The following is a 22,078-nucleotide window of genomic DNA, read 5'->3' on the forward strand; positions in this document are numbered from 1 at the left end:
TGGACAGCACGAAAAAATTTCGGGGGGGGCTGAAGCCCCATAAGCCCCCCCCCCTGGCTACGCCCCTGGACGTCACGTATCGGGAAAAAATTCGAGAAGTCCTAATCCTTTGATAATCGTATTCTTATGAGGATACTTAGGTCAATGTCGATTTTTTTCATCGAGGCTATTTAGATGAGTTCCGCAGCGATTTTCTTGTGGTAATGAAATGCACCATCGTCGTCGATCACCAGCAGCAAATCAAACAAGGAGTGTACGAGCTCCGAGTTTGCTTTGAAACGTAATGTCAAAAGATTATAACATAAAATTCACCTTGAATATATTTCATTCCAATATACGATGGCTTACATGTCTGTTCCTTGTAAGCTGTAATTCCGAATTTTTCTGTCTCACTCGATGTTCTAACAGCTCTGTCTTGGATGTCTGCTGAGCCATTGTATAGGTGTCGTGGCACAAGCTGAGGCCCTGGTGCTGTAACGCAGTCTGTGGGGCAGTTATCTCTAAGCACAGCTAGTCTTGCGCACAAGAATGTTGAAATATAGGAATGAATGTAGGTTGGAAACGTGATAACAGGTTTAATACACACACCTATGAAAAAGCCACCAGACTGCTCTCAAACGTAACTCTAACAGGTGCTGTGTTCTCGCTTCAAGCAAGCTACGACTCCAAAAACAGTGCCCTAGTGCTTTCAAAGGGTTGGTGACTCAGTAACACAGCTTTGTTGTATCAGTTGACAGATTGAAATGCTTATGTGAAGGTTTCTTTCAAAACTTTATCCAATGACTCGAAAGATGAAAACTGTGGCATGATTTTGAGTCTGTTCGCCGCTACACCTGTAATCGGGAAACTGTTCTGAAGAAATTGGCACCGCTTCTTTACCTATTCAACAACCTGCAAGTCGCAAACTGTCGCTTTTGCCGTTCTGTTAAAGTATTTAAACACACACAGATGCTTATGAATGAAGCTAGCTTAAACATTCCGATGCCTTTTAGATGTTGCTGCTGCTGCCTTGTCCTGGCGTTTGTTCACTGCGTAAGACCCCCAAACGCACCAGGGCGGCCTCCCGTGTGATGAGATGCAGGCCGAAAATTTGATTATAAAAATTGGTGGTATCATTCTATCAATGGAGAAACGTCTAAATGTCGGTGTAGGCGCGTCTCTATGCACCGTAGTATCAATCAGGAGTTAAGTATAATTCCGCATGCCTCATATTTTCTGCCGCATGGCCGAACTACAGTTAAGACAAAGCTCCAGAATCTCGCGTTATTGCGCAGATTCGCCTACTAATGCTTTCAAAAATAAAAAAAGAACCTTCTGTAGGCTGGAGGTCGATAGATCACTGCAATAACTGAAAACAGTAAAATAGAATAGGACACCGCAAGCTTTAACGCAGGACAAGTAACAAAAGCGCCAAACTCAATTGTAGGCCTTAGAAAGAAGCGACGATCAAAAGACCCATGTGAGGGTGTTTATCGGTTCATCAGACTCTCAAGCAAGCTGGAAAAAATTAACTCATACACTTCAGTCACCGCCTGTTTTCTCGTAAAAATCAGCAGTTCTTTATGCCTTCTCGGGTCTTCGGGCGGACGTGTCAGCACACATACTCGGATCACTCGCTCTGATGTCACGACGCAGTTTCGCAAGCACTAGCAATTTTATTCTGGTGTAAGCAGCATCCCAACTCAGAAGCTTGGAAACAAGAGATTTCCTGTTCAAGACGTCATCTGTTCCAACACCAATTATCTGAACAGTCGAGCCGCTGTAGCAGTACGTGGTCTGACTGCGTGTGTTATTAGAGTTTTGAATACACCGTTAATCGAAGGTGGTGTGCAAAGTGCTTGCCGAAAACACGGTTTAAAGTCACAAGCGAGGACCTGAGCACTCCGACCGTTAACTTTGTCCGAACATTTCAGATAAAGGGCAACGCGCAGTACTCCAGCGTGGTATCCACCGCGAACGTCGTCTTCGAAGCAATCGCTTTAGCAGCCACACGGCATTAATAGAGATAAAAATCGAGTTGGCGCCACAATTTCACAAACCACTTGAGGAGCACAAAACTAAGCAACACCAACTGCATGTCACACACATGGCAACTGGCAAGGACGATCCAGTAGTGCATTACACATTCTTCTAGGACAAACGATAGGGTGCTCCTTTGACAGTATCGTGTAATTCTACATCAATGAGCTCGATTTCGAACGTTATCTTTCCCTCTCCGACGAAACTATCATTATTCAGCCAGGTCGTACCCATACAGAATTGGAGGTGAAAGTGCAGCAATGAGTGATCATGGCGTTTGCAGCAACAGGGCATGGCACTGGATGTCACCGAACTTTGTTTTTCTGTTCCATTACCAGAAACACTCACTCCCCAAAAAGGCGGCCAACAGCTAGAGTTCTCCAGCATCCCGTTAAACTCGATCTCCACTGTGAGAGCAGATAGATAATCACAGCGCTTGAAGACGGCAACCGTAAAGTACGTGTCTCTCGTGTGCCACACCGTAATCGCAGCAAATTTTTTCCTCGGTCCCTGATACTGAATGATTTCCTCACAGTTTTCCAGGGTCAGATCATACGTCACGTTCCCAATTTTTTCTATCCACGCGGGTGTAGTTGACAGCGCATTGATTAAATGCTGACTGACGCCGCAGGAAAGGCTACAATGAGCAATGACACGGCTGGAATCAGGCTCCCGCAAATTTTGCCGCGATGGTTGCAGGTCGGCTAAGCGTTCCAACTTTCGAAGTATCAGCGCCATTTCCGAGCGCAACGACAGCCACGAAGACGTGCTCGCTTCCTCCTCCCAATTTGGCTGAGACGTCAGCTGGTGCGACACGGTCGATGAGATCTTGGCGGCCATTTGGGCTATATCGTGCTTTAACCTGCGCCTGCATACTCCTATGTCACGAGTGATCCCAACGAATCTGGTTTCCTGACCTCTGACTTGTTCTGTAAGCTCATTCAACTGATTCTGAATAACTGGCAGCAGCTGATCATGGTTGAGACATCCCAACATCGCCTTGACGTCTTCAAGGGCCGCGTTCACGTCTGCATGGGTCAGTGCTCTACGTTGAAACTAGACAGGAGCCCCCCTGCACGTGTCCACGCAGTGCATTCGTATGTTTGCGAGCCTGAGGCTATGGCCGCATCGCAAACATTCCACGGTGTGCAATTTGCAATTGTTCTCGTAGTGTTGTAGCATGAGTTCCAGGGGGCCCGTGTAGTCACAGCCGTGCTCGAAGTTCCAGCAGAACACCTTAATAGAAAGTAAACTATATAAATAACACACATAACAATTTTTGGACGACAAAAATGTTTTTACAAAAGGTGGGTTGCTTCGCTCTCCCTACCATTTAATACGTACCTTTATGTTAAATTCGGTGTGAACCAACGTAAACGCGAAATTCTATAGGGAAGTGATGCTCTAGATCACCAAATCAATATCCGTCGCTCTCTTAGCATTAAGAGGCGGCAAGCGTCAACAACAAGTAATGGCGAATCACCTAATTTTGGTTCTAAATTCAAATACAGACAGTCTAACACTGAAACTAGGTTTGGTAAGCCAGAAACGAAGGAAAACTATGCCATATTTAAACTGTTCTTCCTGCTTCTAACTCATCTATGGCGTGAGCGGGATGGTTGTGCGGTGAATACCGCCATCTTCTTGGCGCTTCCTATCTTGCTCGTAAAATAAATGCACTAATCCAGTTCGGCCCATATAGCTTTTGTAGGGCGGTTAGTAAGGAGAATCAAGGTGGGTGGTAGCGGTTCAGGAATAATATCTTAAACTAAGAATTTTAAGCAAAAGTAATGTTGGACGCAAAGCTATTGTTTAGAACAATCACAAGTGAATTTATCTTTGCCATGTAGCAAACTTTTATTTCTGCTGTTTTAGTGCGTAGTACTAGAAAGTAAGAATAACGTTTGAAGAGAAGATGGTCGTTGATCACTAAATGAAATGGACCAATTTCGCAATCTCGCTTCAAATGTCGCGTCGAAACGACAACACCGAAACCTCAGTGTGACGTCGGACATATGAATATATGTCCGACGTCACGTACCGTCATGTACCCCCTTTCTTTCATATGACACATGAAAGAAAGGCGGTACATGTACCGCCTTTCTTTGCATTTCCCTTTCTCGATCTATCACGCTAAAAAAGTGAAATAATATTGAGGTGCAAGACAATATTTCACGTCAGGCTACATTGAGCTAGTGTTATTCTAGTGGGTGAGTATTGTTAGACGTAGGAAATTAGGGTTCGGCAATAGTGAATCGCTTATTCTTATCGCTAGGCATGCTTATAAGAAGTAGCGCAATCAATGCTAATGCCAAATTCCACTAGTCCCCAATTCCTACCCGCACCACCCAAAAGAAGAAGGTCAAAAATTTTTTTTCCTGCTCACCTTCCAGTGATTCGCTATCCTTCAAGGATATTTATACCATGCGCCCTCCGCTACTTGGAATTTCTTTTGATCCAATGGACAATCTCCAACGTCCCCTTTCAGGCAGGCATCGTGGCATGATTGGCACAGAGTGTGACTGCACGGCAACAGCACTATTCGTTTTGGGATCAAGCCGCAGATGCTGCATACACGTAAATTCGGTACCACGTCGACGAACTGCGTCGGTCGCCAGTTGACGCCGGCGATGTCGTGGTCACGAAACCGGTGTACCCGTCCTCGCCCGTGATTCTGCATGGCGGTGTCTTCAGGCACGAATCCTACGCTCGAAGAAGAGTGCAGTGGCGTTTTCAGTCGAGCTTATCGCTACTGAGTGGTCTCATACAGTTTGGCCTAACGAGCAAAGAGGACAGATAAAATGAGCCCTGCACCGAATGTCGCATAGAACGCCGCGTACTTATCGTGCACTTGACTTTGGCAACGCGGCGACAAACAAGTGCTGTGTTATCCCCGCCGACAGCCGCCTCGTATTACTCCGCGCAGGGTGCATATAAATTCTGCTCGTTTTTCCATTATCACTTACCGCCATCCCACTATTCAACATGCCTAAGCAATTGAGACACGACATGGAAATGATTTTCTTATCGTCAGCTAGCACATTGCATGTCGTAAAGAAAGCTTCTATACATGTAAATTGATATCAGATAAAGGCATAAGCACACTATGAATGGCAGATTTAAGCAAGCTATGCAGATGTCTTTATCGCAGAACCAAACAAAATTTAGTAGTATAGCCCGACGGGCCAATCATGGACCGGTAGCAATGTTTAGTGTTATGCTTCAACTCTTCAGACGGTGTTTCTACTGTACGTGGTTACGATGTATTACCGCGACGCAAAACGGAAGGACGCTCTGCCTCCGCATAGGGAACAGCACCCTGGCCGCTACCAGGCACCTCACAACGTGCGCGAAGAAGAGCACAGCCAGGTAGCACTACAGGAGTCGAAGCTCGATTACGCACGAGATGAGACCGACCATAAACCAACGTTATTCAGCACCGTGTTATTATTATAAGCCAGCATCCATCATTTCTAATATCTATCATACATAATCTACAAGGTCAAAGCGGTGTGAAAAAGCCTGACGAGATATGTGGAACATTCTGCAATTACATATAAAATTGATGTTGATAATACGAACTGTGGCAATCAGTCGGCGGGACACTAATTTAATGTAAATGTGAGCTTGTGTTACTGCTTAGGATACTACCGTCACGTAATGTTAACAGCTGTTGCGTTACGCTATGAAGGTGCCATACGCTGATGCCAGATGCATCGTACGGTATTGCTTATGTTGATGCAATACACGGAAATGAATTAGGTCGACTTCTTTTCCTAGGTGGACCTGAAGCATCATCAAGGCTGGTCATATCGCTATATCGATGCTCGAGCCGTCTTCCCGCATACTCAATAACCAAGTTGATGCTGGCGTGTTACGGTGCAACTGGACGTGCAAGTATGTGTTTATTATATGTAACGCTTGACGCTTAACGCGCCTACCCTGTATGCACTGACAGTGCTATTTGCACCATTTCATGAATGGGTTGATGAATGTGCTTTAGCATAAATGTCCTTTGGAATTTGAGGCCACACTTTAGACACAAATGGCGCTCATAACAGCAATCAGATGCGAACGAATTGCCAGTGTACAAGAGCACAACAGCTTTATGATTCGCTGATTCCGCTAGGTGGCAGAGCACATCAAGAAAACTGGCTGAGCCTGCAGTCGTAGCTAGCAGTGTCACAGGTGATTTGACCCAGCACGTGGTAAGCCTAGTCAGGCCCCGTCGCCGTGCTGGCGGCGACCTTATTCTGTAACATGCGCCCCATAGTCGTTGTCGGGTACTTCTGCCATTGCCTGACACCACTGCTTCGTCGCATTTTCGCGGTAAGGCCACATGGTCTTTCGCACGTTGCTAAAGATTTATTCTCGTCGTAGTTCTTTGCGTCACTATTAGCCACCTGAATGTGACACGCAGGGGGGCATGGCGGCCATAAAAGCCATTAACAGCTGCTGCCCATTTGTAAAGCTGACTAACATCAGATTGTTTTTTCTATGTGCAGCAATGAGTGGTGGTGCCAGCGACAACAGCGACGCGGCAGCGTCCGAGCTGCGAGGCACGTTCGAAACAATGACTAAAATCGAAAACAAAATGGTTCATTTCTGCATCTAGCGCACAAGACAAGGACAGAGTGAAAACCGACTTGTGCGCTAGATGCAGAAATGGAACACCAATCTGCCCAAACTTCTTCATCTTCATCATCATCCTCGTCGTCGTCGTCATCGTCATCATCATCAGCCTGGCTACGCCCACTGCAGGGCAAAATCCTCACCGATAGCTCTCCAACTACCCCAGTCATGCGCTAATTGTGGCCACGTTGTCCCTGCATACTTCTTAATCTCATCCACCCACCCAACATTGTGACGCCCCCTGCTATGGTTCCATTCTCTTGAAATTCAGTCCGTAACCCTTAATGACTATCGGTTGTCTTCCCTCCTCATTACATGTCCTGCCCATGGCCATTTCTTTTTCTTGATTTCAACTAAGATGTCATTGACCCGTATTTGCTCCCTCACCCAATCTGCTCTTTTCTTATACCTTAACGTTATACCCATCGTTCTTCTTTCCATAGCTCGTTGCGTCGTCCTCAATGTAAGTATACCCTCTTCGTAAGCCTCCAGGTTTCTGCCCTGTATTTGAGTATTGTTAAGACACAGATGTTACAGTTTTTATTTGAGGGATAATGGCAACCTGCTGTTCAGGATCTGAGAACGCTAGCCTAACGCACCCCAGCCCATTTTTATTCTTCTGATTATTTCAGTCTCACAGTCCGTGCCCGCGGTCACTACCTGCACTAAATAGATGAATTCCCTTACCAGTTCCAGTGCCTCACTACCTATCGTAAACCCTTAAACATTAGTTTTCCGCAGTATAATTTTTAGCCCCACGATTCTGTTTTGCCTCGCAAGGTCAGTGAGCAAGCATTGCAATTGTTCCCCTGAGTTCCTAATGAAGACAATATCATCAGCGAAGCACAAGTTACTAAGGTATTCTCCATTGACTCTTCTCCCCAATTCTTCCCAATCCAGGTCTCTGAATACCTCCTGTAAACACGCTGTGAATAGCATTGGAGAGATATCTCCCTACCTCACGCGCTTCGTTATTGGGGTTTTGTTGCTTTCTTTATGGAGGTCTACGGTGGTTGTCAAGCCACTATAGAAATCTTTCAGCATTTTTATATGCGGCTTGTCTACATTCTGATTCAGTAATGCTTGCATGATTTCTGAAGTTTCGATTGAATGAAACGCTTTCTCGTAAATAATGAAAGCTATATATAAGGGTTGGTTATATTCCGCACATTTCTCTATCACCTCATTGATAGAGTGAATATGGTCTATGATTGAGTAGCCGTTACGAACTCCTGCCTGGTCCTTTGGTTGACAGAAGTCTAAGGTGTTCCTGATTCTATTTGCGATTACCGTAGTACATACTTTGTAGGCAATGGACAGTAAGCTGATCGGTTTATAATTTTACAAGTCTTTGGCGTCCCCTTTCTTGTGGATTAAGATTGTGTTGGCGTTCTTCCAAGATTCCGGTACGCACGAGGTCATGGAGCCTTGCATATAGAGGGTGGCCAGGTTTTCCAGGACAGTCTGCCGACCATCCTTCAACAAATCTGCGGTAACCTCATCCTCCCCAGCTGCCTTCCCCCCTTGCATAGGGCCCAAGGCTTTTACTTTTTCCGGCGTTACTTGTGGGATGTAATTTCCTCTAGACTATTCTCTCTTTCATTATCGTCGTGGGTGCCACTGGTACTGTATAAATCTCTATAGAAGTCCTCAGCCATTTGAACGATCTCATCCATGTTAGTAATGATATTACCAGCTTAGTCTCTTAACGCATACATCTGATTCTTGCTTATTCCTAGTTTCTTCTTCACTGCTGTAGACTTCCTCCGTTCCTGAGAGCATGTTCAACTCTATCCATATTATACTTCCCCATGGCAGCTGTCTTGCGCTTCATGATTAACTTGTAAACTTCTGCCAGTTCTATTGTAGCTGTGGGGTTAGAGGCTTTCATACATTGGCATTCCTTAATTAGATCTTTCGTCTCCTGCGATAGCTTACTGCAATACTGTCTAACAATGTTACCACCGACTTTTAATGCACACTTCCTAATGATGCCCATAAAATTGTCATTCAGTGCTTCAACAATAAGGTCCTCTTCCTGAGTTAAGGCTGAATACTTGGTGTGTAGATTGATCCGGAATTCCTCTATTTTCCCTCTTACTGCTAACTGACTGTTCGGCTTCGTATGTACCAGTTTCTTCCATTCCTGCTCAAGTCTAGGCTTATTTGAGTTCTTACCATCCTATAGTGACTGCAGCGCACCTTGCTGAGCACGTCCACATCTTGTATGATGCCAAGGTTAGCGTAGAGAAGTCTTGCCATTTGGGCTCCTCCACGTTCACTTTCGGCTATCCCGCTTGCGGAAGAAGGTATTCGTTATCCGCACATCATTCCATTCTGCAAACTCTACCAATAAATCTTCTCTGCTATGCATAGATCCGATGGCCTTACTTGTCTCCAGCCTGCTTCTTGCCTACCTTGGCATTGAAGTCGCCCAGCAGTATAGTGTATTTTGTTTGGACTTTACCCATCGCCGATTCTGTGTCTTCGTCCGTGTCTGATTTCGACTTCCTGGTCATCATGACTGGATGTAGGGGCGCAGACTTGTACAACCTTCATTTTGTACCTCTTATTAAGTTTCACAACAAGACCTGCCAGCCTCTCGTTAATGCTATAGAATTCCTGTATGTTACCGGCTATATACTTATGAATCAGCAATCCGACGGCTAGGTCTCGTCTCTCTGCAAAGCCCCGGTAGCACAGCACTTGCCCTCTTTTTAGCACTCTATATGCTTCTTTTGTCTTCCTAACCTCACTGAGCCCTATTGTATCCCGTTTAGTGTCCGCTAATTCCTCCAATAGGACTGCTAGACTCGCCTCACTAGATAACGTTCTAGCGTTGAACGTTTCCAAGTTCAGATTCCAATGGCGGCCTGTCCGGACCCAGAGATTCTTAGCACCGTCTGCCGCGTCTAAAGACTGTCTATAGACATTTCTTTAGACTAGTCTATAGACAGTCTATAAACCTATGGCGATGCACTTTTTATGGACTAGTCTCTAAAAAGCCTGAGACTATGGACTGTCTATGACACTCTATAGACTGTCTATAGACTTTCTATAGAAATTTTGTAAGGGAATAGAGCACGCTAGTCTGCTTCTGTTCATCATGCAGGTTAGTAAATCGTACAGTGTTTTGACAGAGCGTTCAAGTAACTAATTTCTGCTGCAGCTGCCAGGCCGGCATTGCCGCGTTTCCGTTGTTGTTCAGGGCTGCGATGTTAATTATTCGCTCTTTATTGTTGCTGGTGAGTGACATCCAAGCTAACCCTGGAAACGATAGTCAAGCCGTTCTAAAAGAACTCACGAGCCTATCCGCAGGTCAATATCAACAGATCACCGATATTCAAGGCCTCGAGTCTCAGTTACTAACAACTGACAAAGCAATATCCGATATGAGCGTGGGCATGACTAACCTGGAGACCCACTACCAAACCCTTTGCGTTCTGCTATAGAAAGCGTGGCGAGGGATGCTGCCCACGTAGGACACACAATACAGAGGCTGGAAGCACGCCTTGATGATGCCGAGAACATTATCCGCTCAACAATCAAATTTTTTATGGTATTGCTGAGCCTTCAGTGTCAGAGTCATTCGCGGAATCGGAGGACGTAATCATTGACCACTGTCGCAAACAAACGAGCATCACGCTCGATCCGAAAGGAATCGAGCACGCGCACCGCTTGGGCGATCGTGCAGACAATCCTATCCGCCCCAAAATACTGAAGCTCGCCTTTCATAATATAAACGATCTTGTTATTTCTAGCGGCCGCAAACTTAAAGGAACGAACTTCAGTGATGGCGAGGATTTTAGCCACCCTGTTCAATTTGCTCGCAGACGCTTTGTTGCATTCGCAAAAAAGCAAATATGCACATCATTTCCTGCGCTTTAAAACTCTGTTCATGCGTAATAAGCCCGATGTTTTTGAAGAACGTAGATAGTGTTTAAGAATTGCATTAGCAGCCAACTCGACGCTGGAAAGGCCATTACCCTAGGGTATCGACAGGAGCTAACCTTTACTTTTGCGTCATCACGGCCAACGCACGCTGCTTCCATCCTAAATGCGATATTCTATCTAACGTCGTGTTGTCGTCTAACAGTAATTTACTGATAACTAAAACCTGGATGACGAACGATAATACCGATACCGAGGTTCTTGCTTACGTGCCAAATTTTTGCCTTTACCGGAAAGACGGCGAAATCTCATGAGGTAGCGGTGTGCAAATCGCCATGCATCAACATTTATCGCGCTAGCTTCCAACCATTGAGACTGACTCGGAAATAACGTGGCTAATCTACCACGCTTTACGACAGACTGTTCTCTTGGGCGTTTGTTACAGACCGCCACATAACACTCCCGATTTTTCGCATCAATTTATAACACCTTGAGCGAACTTAGTGAAAAACACCCTAACGCAGAGATCCTGCTTTTTGGTAACTTTTATTTTCCACAAATCGACTGGTCTAATATTAGTGTTTTATACATGGTTAATGATGCTGCTGATCAATTTGTTAATGTGCGTCCTAATTTCAGTCTAGCTCAACTTGTGCTAGAGCCCACGCTGGTTACAAAAGCCACATCAAATATACTCGACGTTATACTAACCAGCGACCCTGACAGTCCATCATCCATAACTTACCTCCGTGAGGTAAGCGATCATAAACAGTTCCATGCCACCTTCAGCTTTCAACCCATTCGACAACCAAAATCCAACAAAACTACATGCCTATATGATAAAGGGATCTAGGAAGTCATTAATTAGGAGTTAGGCGACTTCTCAACTTTTGAGACATTATTGCACATGCACTCGCCTCAAGACAACTGGAAACTATTGAAAAACAAAATATATGAACTCGTAAACAAACATACACCAATAATAACTATGCGCAGGAATCAAAATAAGCCATGGTTCGCTCCAGCTCTAAAGAAGCTTGAAAACCAAAAGAAACGTCGCTTCCTGCTAGCCACGCGTCTTGGAAGAAGCGAGGCATGGTCAAAATACTACATGGCGGAGAACGCTTACCCGTGTGCCTTTCGCACTGCTGAAAAACATGTTTATAAGGTCCACCTACCCCAGCTGCTAACTAGAAGTCCTCGGCAATTCCGGCGCATTTAAAATCCCCAAGAAGCTCGTACTATCAGCGTGACGAATGCAGCAGGAAAAACAGCCACGGACGCCGAGTGCGTTGACATATTCAATACGACATTTCCTTCCGGGTGTAAAAAAGAAGCTACCACTCCAGACTTTACACTACCTACTAACATAACATCGCATATGCCACCCCTTGTATTCGATAGATGGTATACTGTCAAGGTCGTTCCAGTATTCAAAGCAGGTAACAAAGACTCCCCCTTAAACTACTGCCCCATTTCATTAACTAGTGCTCCTTGCAAACTCATGGAACATGTCATATACTCGCATATCATGAACTTTTTAGACTCGGTAAACTTCTTTCATCCTTCTCAACACAGTTTTCGTAAAGGACTTTCATGAGAAACGCATCTAGCTATCTTCATTAATGATCTGCACGTTAACCTTGATAACAACGTTCAAACCGATGACACTTTTCTAGACTGCTCTAAAGCTTTTGACACAGTGCCTCGAGCTCCTTGCTAATAAAATTCGACAGACTTAACTTGGATGCTCACGTAATACAATGGATAGACGAATTGCTTACTGATCGTTCCCAGTTCGTGCTTGTCTATAACTTCTCCCCCGAACCCCTTCCTGTCACTTCAGATGTCCCTCAACGCTCTGCCTTCGGATTACTTCCTGTCCTAATATACACTAACGATCTTCCACTGCATGTATCATGTCCTATTCGCATGTTCGTTGACGACTGTGTGATTTATTGTACTGTGACTAACATCTGTTGCCAAGCATCTTTCCATAATGACCTTAACAACGTGCAGGTCTGGTGCAAACTTTGGCAAATGGCCTTGAACCCCAACAAGTGCAATTTTATTTCGAATTCCTACCGTCGGTAATCCTTATCTCTTTACTTACACAATGACAAAGGTTCCAGTATAATCTGTTCTAGCCTATAAGTACTTAGGCCGATATTCCACGACCACCACTCTCCCACGACCTTTCCTGGAGTACGAATATGACTAACGTAATTTTGACACCGAACAACACCCTTGGGTTCGTGAGGCGTCACCTTCAACATGCTCCACAGCACGTCAAACTACTCGAATACAAATCATTTGTCAGACCACAACTGCGACATGCCTCCGCGATCTGGAACCCTCATCAAACATACCTCATCAATGCGCTCGAGTCATTTCAGAATCGTGCGACTAGATTCATCCATTCTTCATATTCATATAACATCAGCATTTCACTCTTAAAGGCAGAATCTAGCCTGACGTCTCTTGCTTTTCGTCGTCGTATTGCCACCCCCACTCTTTCTCACAAATTCGTTTACAGCTCGCTAAGCCGCCCACCTTACGTCACGCCATCATCTTCACGCATGTAATGGCACACCAGCCAACAACCATAAAAGTTTCTTGTTCTCAAACACGAACTGTCACTTTCAAGCTTCATTTTTTCCTCGAGCTGCCAAACACTGGAACAACCTACCCTTCAATGTCGCTGCCCTCACATGTCATTCCCAATTTCTGGAAACTTCTATTTCAATGTAACACCTGCCTTTTCTTGTCGCCACAGTTAACCACCCCTTATGTAATGCCTCGAGTGGGGTCTTTAAGGCAATAAAATGAAATGAAACTAAAAAAAACATTGCTGAAAATTGGTTTGTGTACAAAAATAAAATGCAAAGTTTTTAAATGCAGAACTCTGCTGTAAGACCTCGTGGTGTAGATTTGTGCAAGAAACTACGCCAACAAAACGAATTAGTCGCGAAAGTGCGAAACTAAGCCGCCGTTAGAGAGACAGCCAAGCTGATAACCCGGCTACTGTGTAATGATTTACTATATCAACGGCAGAGTGCAGTAAGCAGAATTAACGGTAGAGTGCAGTAACCAGCAAAGGAAAGCGCACGGCCTTTATTTGCCCCGCGCCGGTGGTCTTATGGCGAACGCTCTACGAAGCGTGACGAGTCTGACCTTCAACAAAGGTTAAACTGCGAAAAACAAGACATTACGTGCGAGAGTGCTCAAAAACTGAAGCAGTTTAAATCGCAGACAGTAATCCAGTCACCCCCCCATGCACGGCGAGTACATGCTATCAGCAGTCATGGATTTCTCAAAATAAATCCTAACGCCTATAGGAACTATACGTCACTAGTACCCGCCGTAAAGAGGCACAATGCCACATGGCTGTCGCTACTTATGCAGCAAAACGCAGCAAGCGAAAGCCAAGATTGGGAAGAAGCAGCGTCGACTTACCGTCCAAAAACTGTCAGCAGCGAAGCACACTTATTCGAGCGCCGCTAGGGCGTCCACATAAAGGCAGCGTCACGCGCGTCGACTGCGGTGTACGCGAGACAGCGCTGTCGCAGCCGCGATGAACGAGTAAGTGGCACCGCGTGCGCAACGCAAATCGTTGGCTCCAACTAGAAAGCTGTTGAGTGAGACGTGTGCAGCACGTGCACAATGCATGTCTGCCAGCGCCGTTTCGCCTTCTTGCGGCTTCCGCTTGCGTAACCGGAAACGACCCACGGCGTCCTGCTTAGCATCCGCGCCGTCACAATCTCAGAGGCCTTGTCTACGTCGCCCGGTTGTGGCACGTGCGCGGTTGAGCACCGCTAAGCAGCCACGGTCGTCCTCGATCGTACAGCGCCTATATCAGGTCCGTTGTCGTCTGCGTCCGGTTTTAGCTTCCTCCGCGACTATGCAGACGTGGGCATTGCAAGCAGACGGCGTCCTGAGCTGATAAGCTGAAGCTGGTACAGCGCAACATTGAAAAGAAGAAACAAGCCCACCCGGCCAGTAGAAGGAATAGAGCGCTGAAAAAAAGAAATCAGCGCTCTGTTGTTTGTTCTGGCCGGCTCGGCTTCTTTATTCGTTTCCATATTGTAGCGTACCAGATGTAGAATGCAATATCATCTCGCCTAATTCAATTGACGGTTTGCAAAAACACTGTTGCGCATGCAAGAACACAGCCTCCCCTGGTTCCCGAAAGATACGGCATAGAGGAAAGAATGGGTTGTCAAGTCGCGCATTGCCAAGCCGGTCACATCACGGAAGAGAGTGTGCAGTGCACGTTACCTGGGCAGTGACTTCTTGTGGAGCCACGTCCTTAAGAAGACGAAATTACTTTGCTTTTGCGCATCCTTTTTTTTTGTCACGGATAATCGATGCGTCAGTCAGAAACGTAAAGCGTGCAACATTTTATTGAATCCGTGTGAGCAACGGCATGGCTTTGATCCCGAGTACATGCAGGGCGTGGGCGAGCGTCGGAAGCATTCGCTCATGTTTCGCCTTCGTCAACTCGTAGTGCCTGGTTGCCGCGGTGGCTCGGTTTTGCCCGAAACGCATGTTTGCGTACTCGCTGCCCCCGAGGGCTACGCTGCGCGGCCAAGCTCGAGCTGCGCACTCGTGGCCAGCGCAACGAGAACAGACGAGCATTTAACATAAAACGTAACATGTTTGTAGCACCTTGTCGCAGCTCTAGAGAAATCCTGCAGTAGATCCACGCGGGCGAACGTAGCACGCGATTGACCGCGTTTCACCGGCAGCAGCAGCCCACTGTGTGGTCGCCGTTGTCTCATCCCGCCAGGAACGCATGCGTTTACGTTCCGCGCCACACCCCGTGCGTCAACGCGCCACCAAGCTTTGCAGCTGCAGTGGCAATGAAAACAAAACAGGCAGAACAAAATAACACAGACGCTGAACTCGCAACGTGAATGCAAGAAACGTCTGTCGTGAGTCCTCGACACTCGAACGATAATACAACTGCACCAGCGTAAAGTGGAACTATTGGCTTGCGTTCCTTTTTCTACATCTGCATTTACATCCGAGAAGGCTTCCGAAAAATCGCAATTGTGATAACTTTACTCATATCCTTGCTTTATTTATCGAATATAAATATCCGCAAATAACAACTGAATACGTGAAAGGAGCTCGAGAACATCTCAGAAGAGCGAGATTGCTCTTTGTCGCGAAACGGCAGAGTGCGAAAGCCATGCTTTGCGGGCTGTCGCGATTAGGCCGAAGAAAAAAAAAGGTCAAGCTAAAGTACTTCGATAGAATCTTCCCGGTCATGAATAAATTCCAGGCCGTACAGCTTTTCCCGGACAAGTGACGTATGCAGGCAAAGCCCTTTCACAGCGACAGACGATACTGTCACGTGGTAGTGACGGTAAAGAAGGCCGCAAAACTATGATTATCGAAACGAGCGTTTTATTGGGGGAACTTGTACCCTCCTAAATAGGCTACTCAAAGAACAATGGTAGCGGCGAACACGATCGGCGGTCGTCGAAAATCTGATCAGCGGGTCAAGCGCGTCGGCTTTTATAGATCAGTCGTCGAATGTTCCAGAGTAATCGCTCGGACCCACATGCCTTCCACAAAGTTCTACGTCATTCGCGTCGCACATACATGCAATCAGATTACACGATTCGGCGACAATAGAAAGAGGATGGAACCATCGATAACATTACAGAAACTTCATATACATACAAGCGTGTCCTGCGCTGTTGGATACCATTTGTTAGGTGGTGAAACGTGTCGCCCGATAAAGACATTTATACATGTGTCGACACGCTGCTGGCCTTCGCGCCGCAGCAAATATTGTGTTTGGCGTTCATTATCTTCCCCCCGTGAATGAGGCACCGTATCCGAGTTTTTCAGGCGGCTAGGTTGCGCATGATGTCACTAAGCGACAGTGATTGTGCAAAAGGCAGAGCAATCTTGAAGCGTTTCAAATATGAGCCGACGTGAAGGATGGCCATGTGTTCAGGGTTTCATATACTCTCTGCGGGCGTCATACTGAGTCCCCTTGCGTGCCACCTGTAGGTGACGGTACTTGCGAGTAACTCTCTCCTCGCACAGCCGGTTCTGCTCGCGCTACCTGCGAAAACTGAACTTTCATATGCCAACGCCACGAGGGTATTTCGACAATTTAATATTGTATTGTAACCATGTCACTTGTTCGTTTTGATGCAGTTCGGCTTCTGTGAACCGAATATCTACAATTGCGGCATTGGGTATTCTAGAGTGACCCACCCTAGTAGGTTATTAGTTTTGACGTTATACGCTGGTGATCTAGAAGTCGTGCGTTCCATCTCTGCCGAGGGGTCCGCATTTTGAGAGCAGCGAACTGAAAGAACGGTATGGTAAATTACATTTACATGCAGGTAAATGAGCTGAAGGTGGTCAAAATCAATTCACAGCACTCCAGTGTACTCTGTGCTTCATCTTGATAGCACGTTTTCGGGCCCGCAACACCGCATAAATTGTTTTTATTTGCTAGAGTCTCTTTCTTCATGCATGCAACACATGTGTATACAAATCTCGCGTTCATCTTGCTTGTCGATGCAATCTTGATGGAAGTCACCGCATACGTGTACGTTAGTGCCGAAACAATGTCGAGCAACGCAGAATTCTTAAAGCCCTTGTTACCCTTTTCAAGAAATAAAAACGTTTCCGTGTTCATTCATTCATTCATTCATTCTTCTATCAACACAAGCATTGCTTATTCTTCGAACAATAAAATCTTAGATGCTAATTGAAGTTCTCGTAAAGGCTTAGCTGTTAAAGCACGGTGTCTTAGAGAAACCTTGCAGCGACCAAATGTATGCTTGAGTGCGTTATACTTGACAAATCGAAACTTGGCGCCGCTGCAGAAAACTTCGGATCAGTTTTATAGGGTACACGGAGGCTAACTTTTGTGCAACAAAAAATATACAAGTAAAAAATACCTGCGCTTTCAGCTTCCGTGGCTATGGACTCAGAGAGAGAGAGAGAGAAAACAAGGGTAGGAAAGGCAGGGAGGTCAACCCGAACAGCATCCGGTTCGCTACCCTAAACTGGGGGTGGGGGAAAGAGGAATAGAAAGAGGAAGGAAGGGAGAGAGTAAGTATTGAGTACGTGTGGGAGGGACACCATACACAATGACCCTATAAACGGTCTGTTAAACCCGTGCACTTTAAGTACCGCACTAGTGCACGAATCGCTTTTCGAGCCAGTGACGGGTGTGGCCACGGTCCGAGTATCTTTGACTCGGTGAACGGTCTCGAGTCCAGTCTGCGTAAAGTTGCCCGCAGAGAGAGGCGTTGGACATCGTAGCGAGGGCAGGAACACAATAGGTGCTCGACGGTCTCCTCGCACCCACAGGAGTCGCACATCGGGCTCTCGGCCATTCCCATACGGTAGGAGTGTGCGTTCGTGAACGTCACTCCCAGCCACAAGCGACACAACAAGGTTGCTTCGCCGCGGGATAGGCTAGATGACAGTTGTAGCCGTAGCATGGGGTCCAGTTTACGTAATCTGCAATTGAATCCACTTGAAATCCAGAGATCTTGGGACTTCTTGCGCGCAAGTAGGCGAAGTTCTCTGGTAGCGTCCGACCTCGCCCAAGGTGTTGGACGCGTCTCGGTATCTTCGTGGGCACACCGGGCAGCCTTGTCAGCTAGGTGGTTGCCGACGATGCCACAGTGAGCAGGAATCCACTGAAATCAGAGTCTACCAACTGAGCTACCGTGGTGCCGATTCCCCGTCGGCTTTCTTGGGTATTTATGTTTCCTACTAGAACCCTGGGAGTGTTAGCCAGCGCCAGCACTCACAAACCTTGGGCGCGGATGTGGAACATCCTTTCTGCCACAGGAATCATGAGTATGTGATCTATTTTGGGTAAAGGCAACTGGTCAGTAAACCTACACATGCTACCTGAAGGCCGGAATGAAGACCCCCGTTATGTAATGAATGAAAAGAACGGGAGTTAAACGGGGCACCCGATTCTTATTAATCGTATTATAAGAAGCCAAAACACATTAAGGACAAGATGGCGGAACTCACTTGTACCTAATAAATGAACTAAAGAAAATGATAAATTAATAGAAACAAAGTGAATGATAAAACAACTGTTTGCAGTTGGGGAACGATCCCACGCCTTCGCATTATGCTTGCGTTGCCCCACCAATTCAGCTACACGTGCGCCATTTCCCCTTGCATTTTCTTGGGTAGTGATCTTTCCTACTAAAACCAAATTTTACAGCAACGCGTATTATTGCACAAGCAAGAAACAGTGCATGCAGGCTGCTCAGTCTTCTTGAGAAACCAACAGCAATCCTTTATTCACCGAAATCCAATTCAACTAATCAAATTAGCAAATTGCAATCGCTTGTTATAATGGTCAAGATGTCAATAGAATCGTAAGAAACGAAAGCAGTGCCCGTGGTGTCCTGTACTCGTCTGTTCCCGTGTTTATTTGCGCTACAATGACATCACTTTAAATGAGGTGCTTACACTTCCTAAAAAGCGAGAAGGACTGCGTAATGTGGAAAATACTACGTGACCATGCACTCGTGCGCGAGTAATAGTAGCCCCATAAGCATGCCACTGTGGGAAAGAAAGATGAGCGAAGACAGAGAGAGAGAGAGAAAGGCAAAGGAAACCCATTGAGATCAATCAGAGAATAACTCCGGTTGCCTGCCCTGTACCGGGGGAGTGACAAAGGGACCTGATAGGCGAGAGAGTGAAAAACAATTAAAAAAACCATACAGACATGCACACGATACAGAACTGTTTCTGTTGGCACTGTCACGCAGTGTGCGAAAGCGTTCCTAGTGTGAGGCGGCGTCGCCGTCCAATCCTACGTCACACAATGTGCAGACACTATTCGTCACAAAGTCCCGTGTCCTCTAAGGAACGCAGCAGCGCGTTCATGGCCGATCACCCTAATGTTCCCATAGGCCAATCTATAATATAGATATGAAGTAAGAGCGTCAGTGGCAGTGGGAAAGTTAGGACCGCATACGGAAGTGGCCTATTTCTGTTTTCAGTTCGCAATGTATTGAATAATTATTATGGCCAAGGCATTAGATGTCCAATGAGGCAGAAAAATCGACGTTCTAGGCAACCAGCGGTACCAAAAGACATCAGCATCAGTGACGTCATCAGTGTCTTGTATGACGTCAGTGGAAATGCAGAATTAAAATTACAACGAGGGAAAGGTGAGTTAAGAGGGAGTGAAGTGAATTAGGGTGAAGTAAAATTAATGAAGGTGAAATAAACTGGACTAAGACGTATTTAGTCGGATTAAGGTGGTTTAAAGTGCATTAAGGTAGATTAAGGTGGACTAAGGTTGGTAAAAATTTGGAGCACCATCGATTACGGGATACTAAGGTAGAGATGTGAAGGACCCGTGACAGTGTATGACTTCAGTTATGAGGATGTGATTTATACCAGAACTCATAATGCTCTGACAAACATAATCACGTTATAGGATACTTAAGTCACTGTCAATTTTTTTTATAGAGGCTGTTCAGATGCTTTCCGCAACGGTTTTATTGCGGTAGTGAAATGAACCGTCATCATCGATCATCAGCTGTAATTCAAACTTGGAGCATGTCCAAGCTCCGATTTTGCTTTGAAACACAATGACAAAAGATAATGAAATAAAAGTAACCTCGCGTATATCTCATTCGCATAGATGATACCTTACATGCATATTCCTTTTAACCTGTAATTCGTATTTCTTTATTGACACTATAACGGCTCCATCTTGGATCGCAGCTGAGCGTTTCCACAGCTGCAGTGGCGCAAGCTGACGCCGTGGCGCTGTAAAGCAGCTTGTGGGGCAGCTATCTCTGAGCACAGCTTCTCTTACGCACAAGAATGATGAAAGCTAGGAAAGAATGCAGGTTGCAAGCGCGATCACAAGTTTAAATCACAACTCCTTTAAGACCGCCACCAGACTGGTGTCAAACGTAGCTGTAACAGGTGCTGCGCTCAGGCTGCTAGCAAACTACGACTCTGAAAACGGTGCCCTAGTGCTTTCGATTGGTGGTAAAACCCACTCGCACAGCTTTGATGCATCAGTTGCCAGATAGAAACGCTGATGTGAAGGTTTGTTTCACGGCTTTACCCGCATGACGCGAAAGATGAAAGCTGTGCCATGATTTGTTGGCTGGTCCCCGCTACATGTGTAATCGGAAAACTGCTTTGCAGAAAGGACACGGCTTATCTACCTCAGCAACAACCTGCAAGTGGCAAGCTGTCGCTTTTGGCGTTGTTTTAAAGTATTTAAACACACACAGAGAAAACACGGCGAAGGCGGGAGATGGAAGTTCAAGACGATGAGCAAAACGAGAACAAGGTGAAAGCAGGAGCCAACGTTTCGAAGGGTGGACTTGTCCTCTTTAAGGCGACATATGCTTTCCTAGCCACAGTATATATTAGGGGGGTTTTTCTGAAGGGGAGAGTGTGTAAAAAGGGTGGGTGCGACAAAGAGAGAAGGTGTGTTAGCTTGTCGAATTGAAAATAAACGAGTGCTGTGCACAAGGCCAGAGGCCCGGCCCTCTCTGAATCACGTGTCAGCGCCCATGTGTTAGCCGGCGTGTCAACGGCGTCCGACACGCCGGCTGGCAAAACTAAAAGGAAAGAAAAGGGGAAAAAATGAAAAAAAGCGCAAAGAAACCAAACTAACTATTGTTGCCTATAGCTTCAAGTTGAGCATAGCGAATAAATTCTAAAGCTCCCTTTGAAACGTTTATGCCTATTGGAGAGTGTGTGCAAGTGTCTTGAACATATGGATAAGGTATGATTCTCTATTTTCTTTCTCGTTCTGAACGGAACTTTGTAAGAGTTAGAGTTTAAACTCATCAAAGTTATGACCTGGTTAGTTGAAATGCTTGGCGAAGCCTTTGGGAAGCTTTTTAGCTGTGTCCGGGCGATGTCTGTTTAATCTGACGTTCATTAATTGTCCTGTTTCACCGATTAAATGTCTCTTACAGAAGGACCATTAAAGCATATAAGTCACATCCGAACTTTTACAAGAGAAGCTAGATTTGACTTCGTGTGTGTAACTATTGGCGGTGCTTTTAATTTTACAGTCACTTTGAAGGTGCCTGCAGGTTTTTCACCTAGGGCGACAACATGCTTTTATTAGGGGCAATGCTGTTGGCTGACTTTTGCGTGCACTAACATGTCTTTAAGGTTCCCGTTGCGTCGATAGGTAAACCTAGGTATATCCGGGAATGCTTTTCTCAGGCGCTCGTTACGTTATAATATTGGGTGGTATTTTCTTAGGATGTTGTTTATGTTGGGGAGTGCATAAGGATATTTTGTTATAAAGGCCGTCGGTCTGTCAAATTCTGGTGTGGGCTGTTTCTTCGCCAATTCCGACTGTATCTCCAATCTTGACGCGGCATCATAAGCTCTGTCGAGAGCAACTTGGGGATAGTTCCTTTCTGCTAGTGTTTTTTTAAGGTCATTAGGCGGTGGATATAATCGTGGTCTTCGCAGGACATTCTTCTTATTCGTTTCGCTTGTCCGACGAAAATTCCTTGCTTGCAGTGTCGCG

At 45.9% G+C, this 22,078-nt stretch overlaps 1 long non-coding RNA gene across 1 annotated transcript; it reads right to left on the reverse strand.

The window, feature by feature from the left end:
- Positions 1–35: 35 nt before the first annotated feature.
- LOC139060940 (uncharacterized) lies at positions 36–14,524 on the reverse strand. Its single transcript, XR_011515115.1, has 3 exons — positions 13,999–14,524; positions 4,406–4,722; positions 36–3,255 (listed from the first exon to the last, which is right to left on the reverse strand). It is a non-coding gene; the product is annotated as an uncharacterized lncRNA (long non-coding RNA).
- Positions 14,525–22,078: the final 7,554 nt, after the last annotated feature.

The sequence above is a fragment of the Dermacentor albipictus genome, chromosome 6, assembly GCF_038994185.2.
Source record: "Dermacentor albipictus isolate Rhodes 1998 colony chromosome 6, USDA_Dalb.pri_finalv2, whole genome shotgun sequence".
NCBI lineage: Eukaryota > Metazoa > Arthropoda > Arachnida > Ixodida > Ixodidae > Dermacentor > Dermacentor albipictus.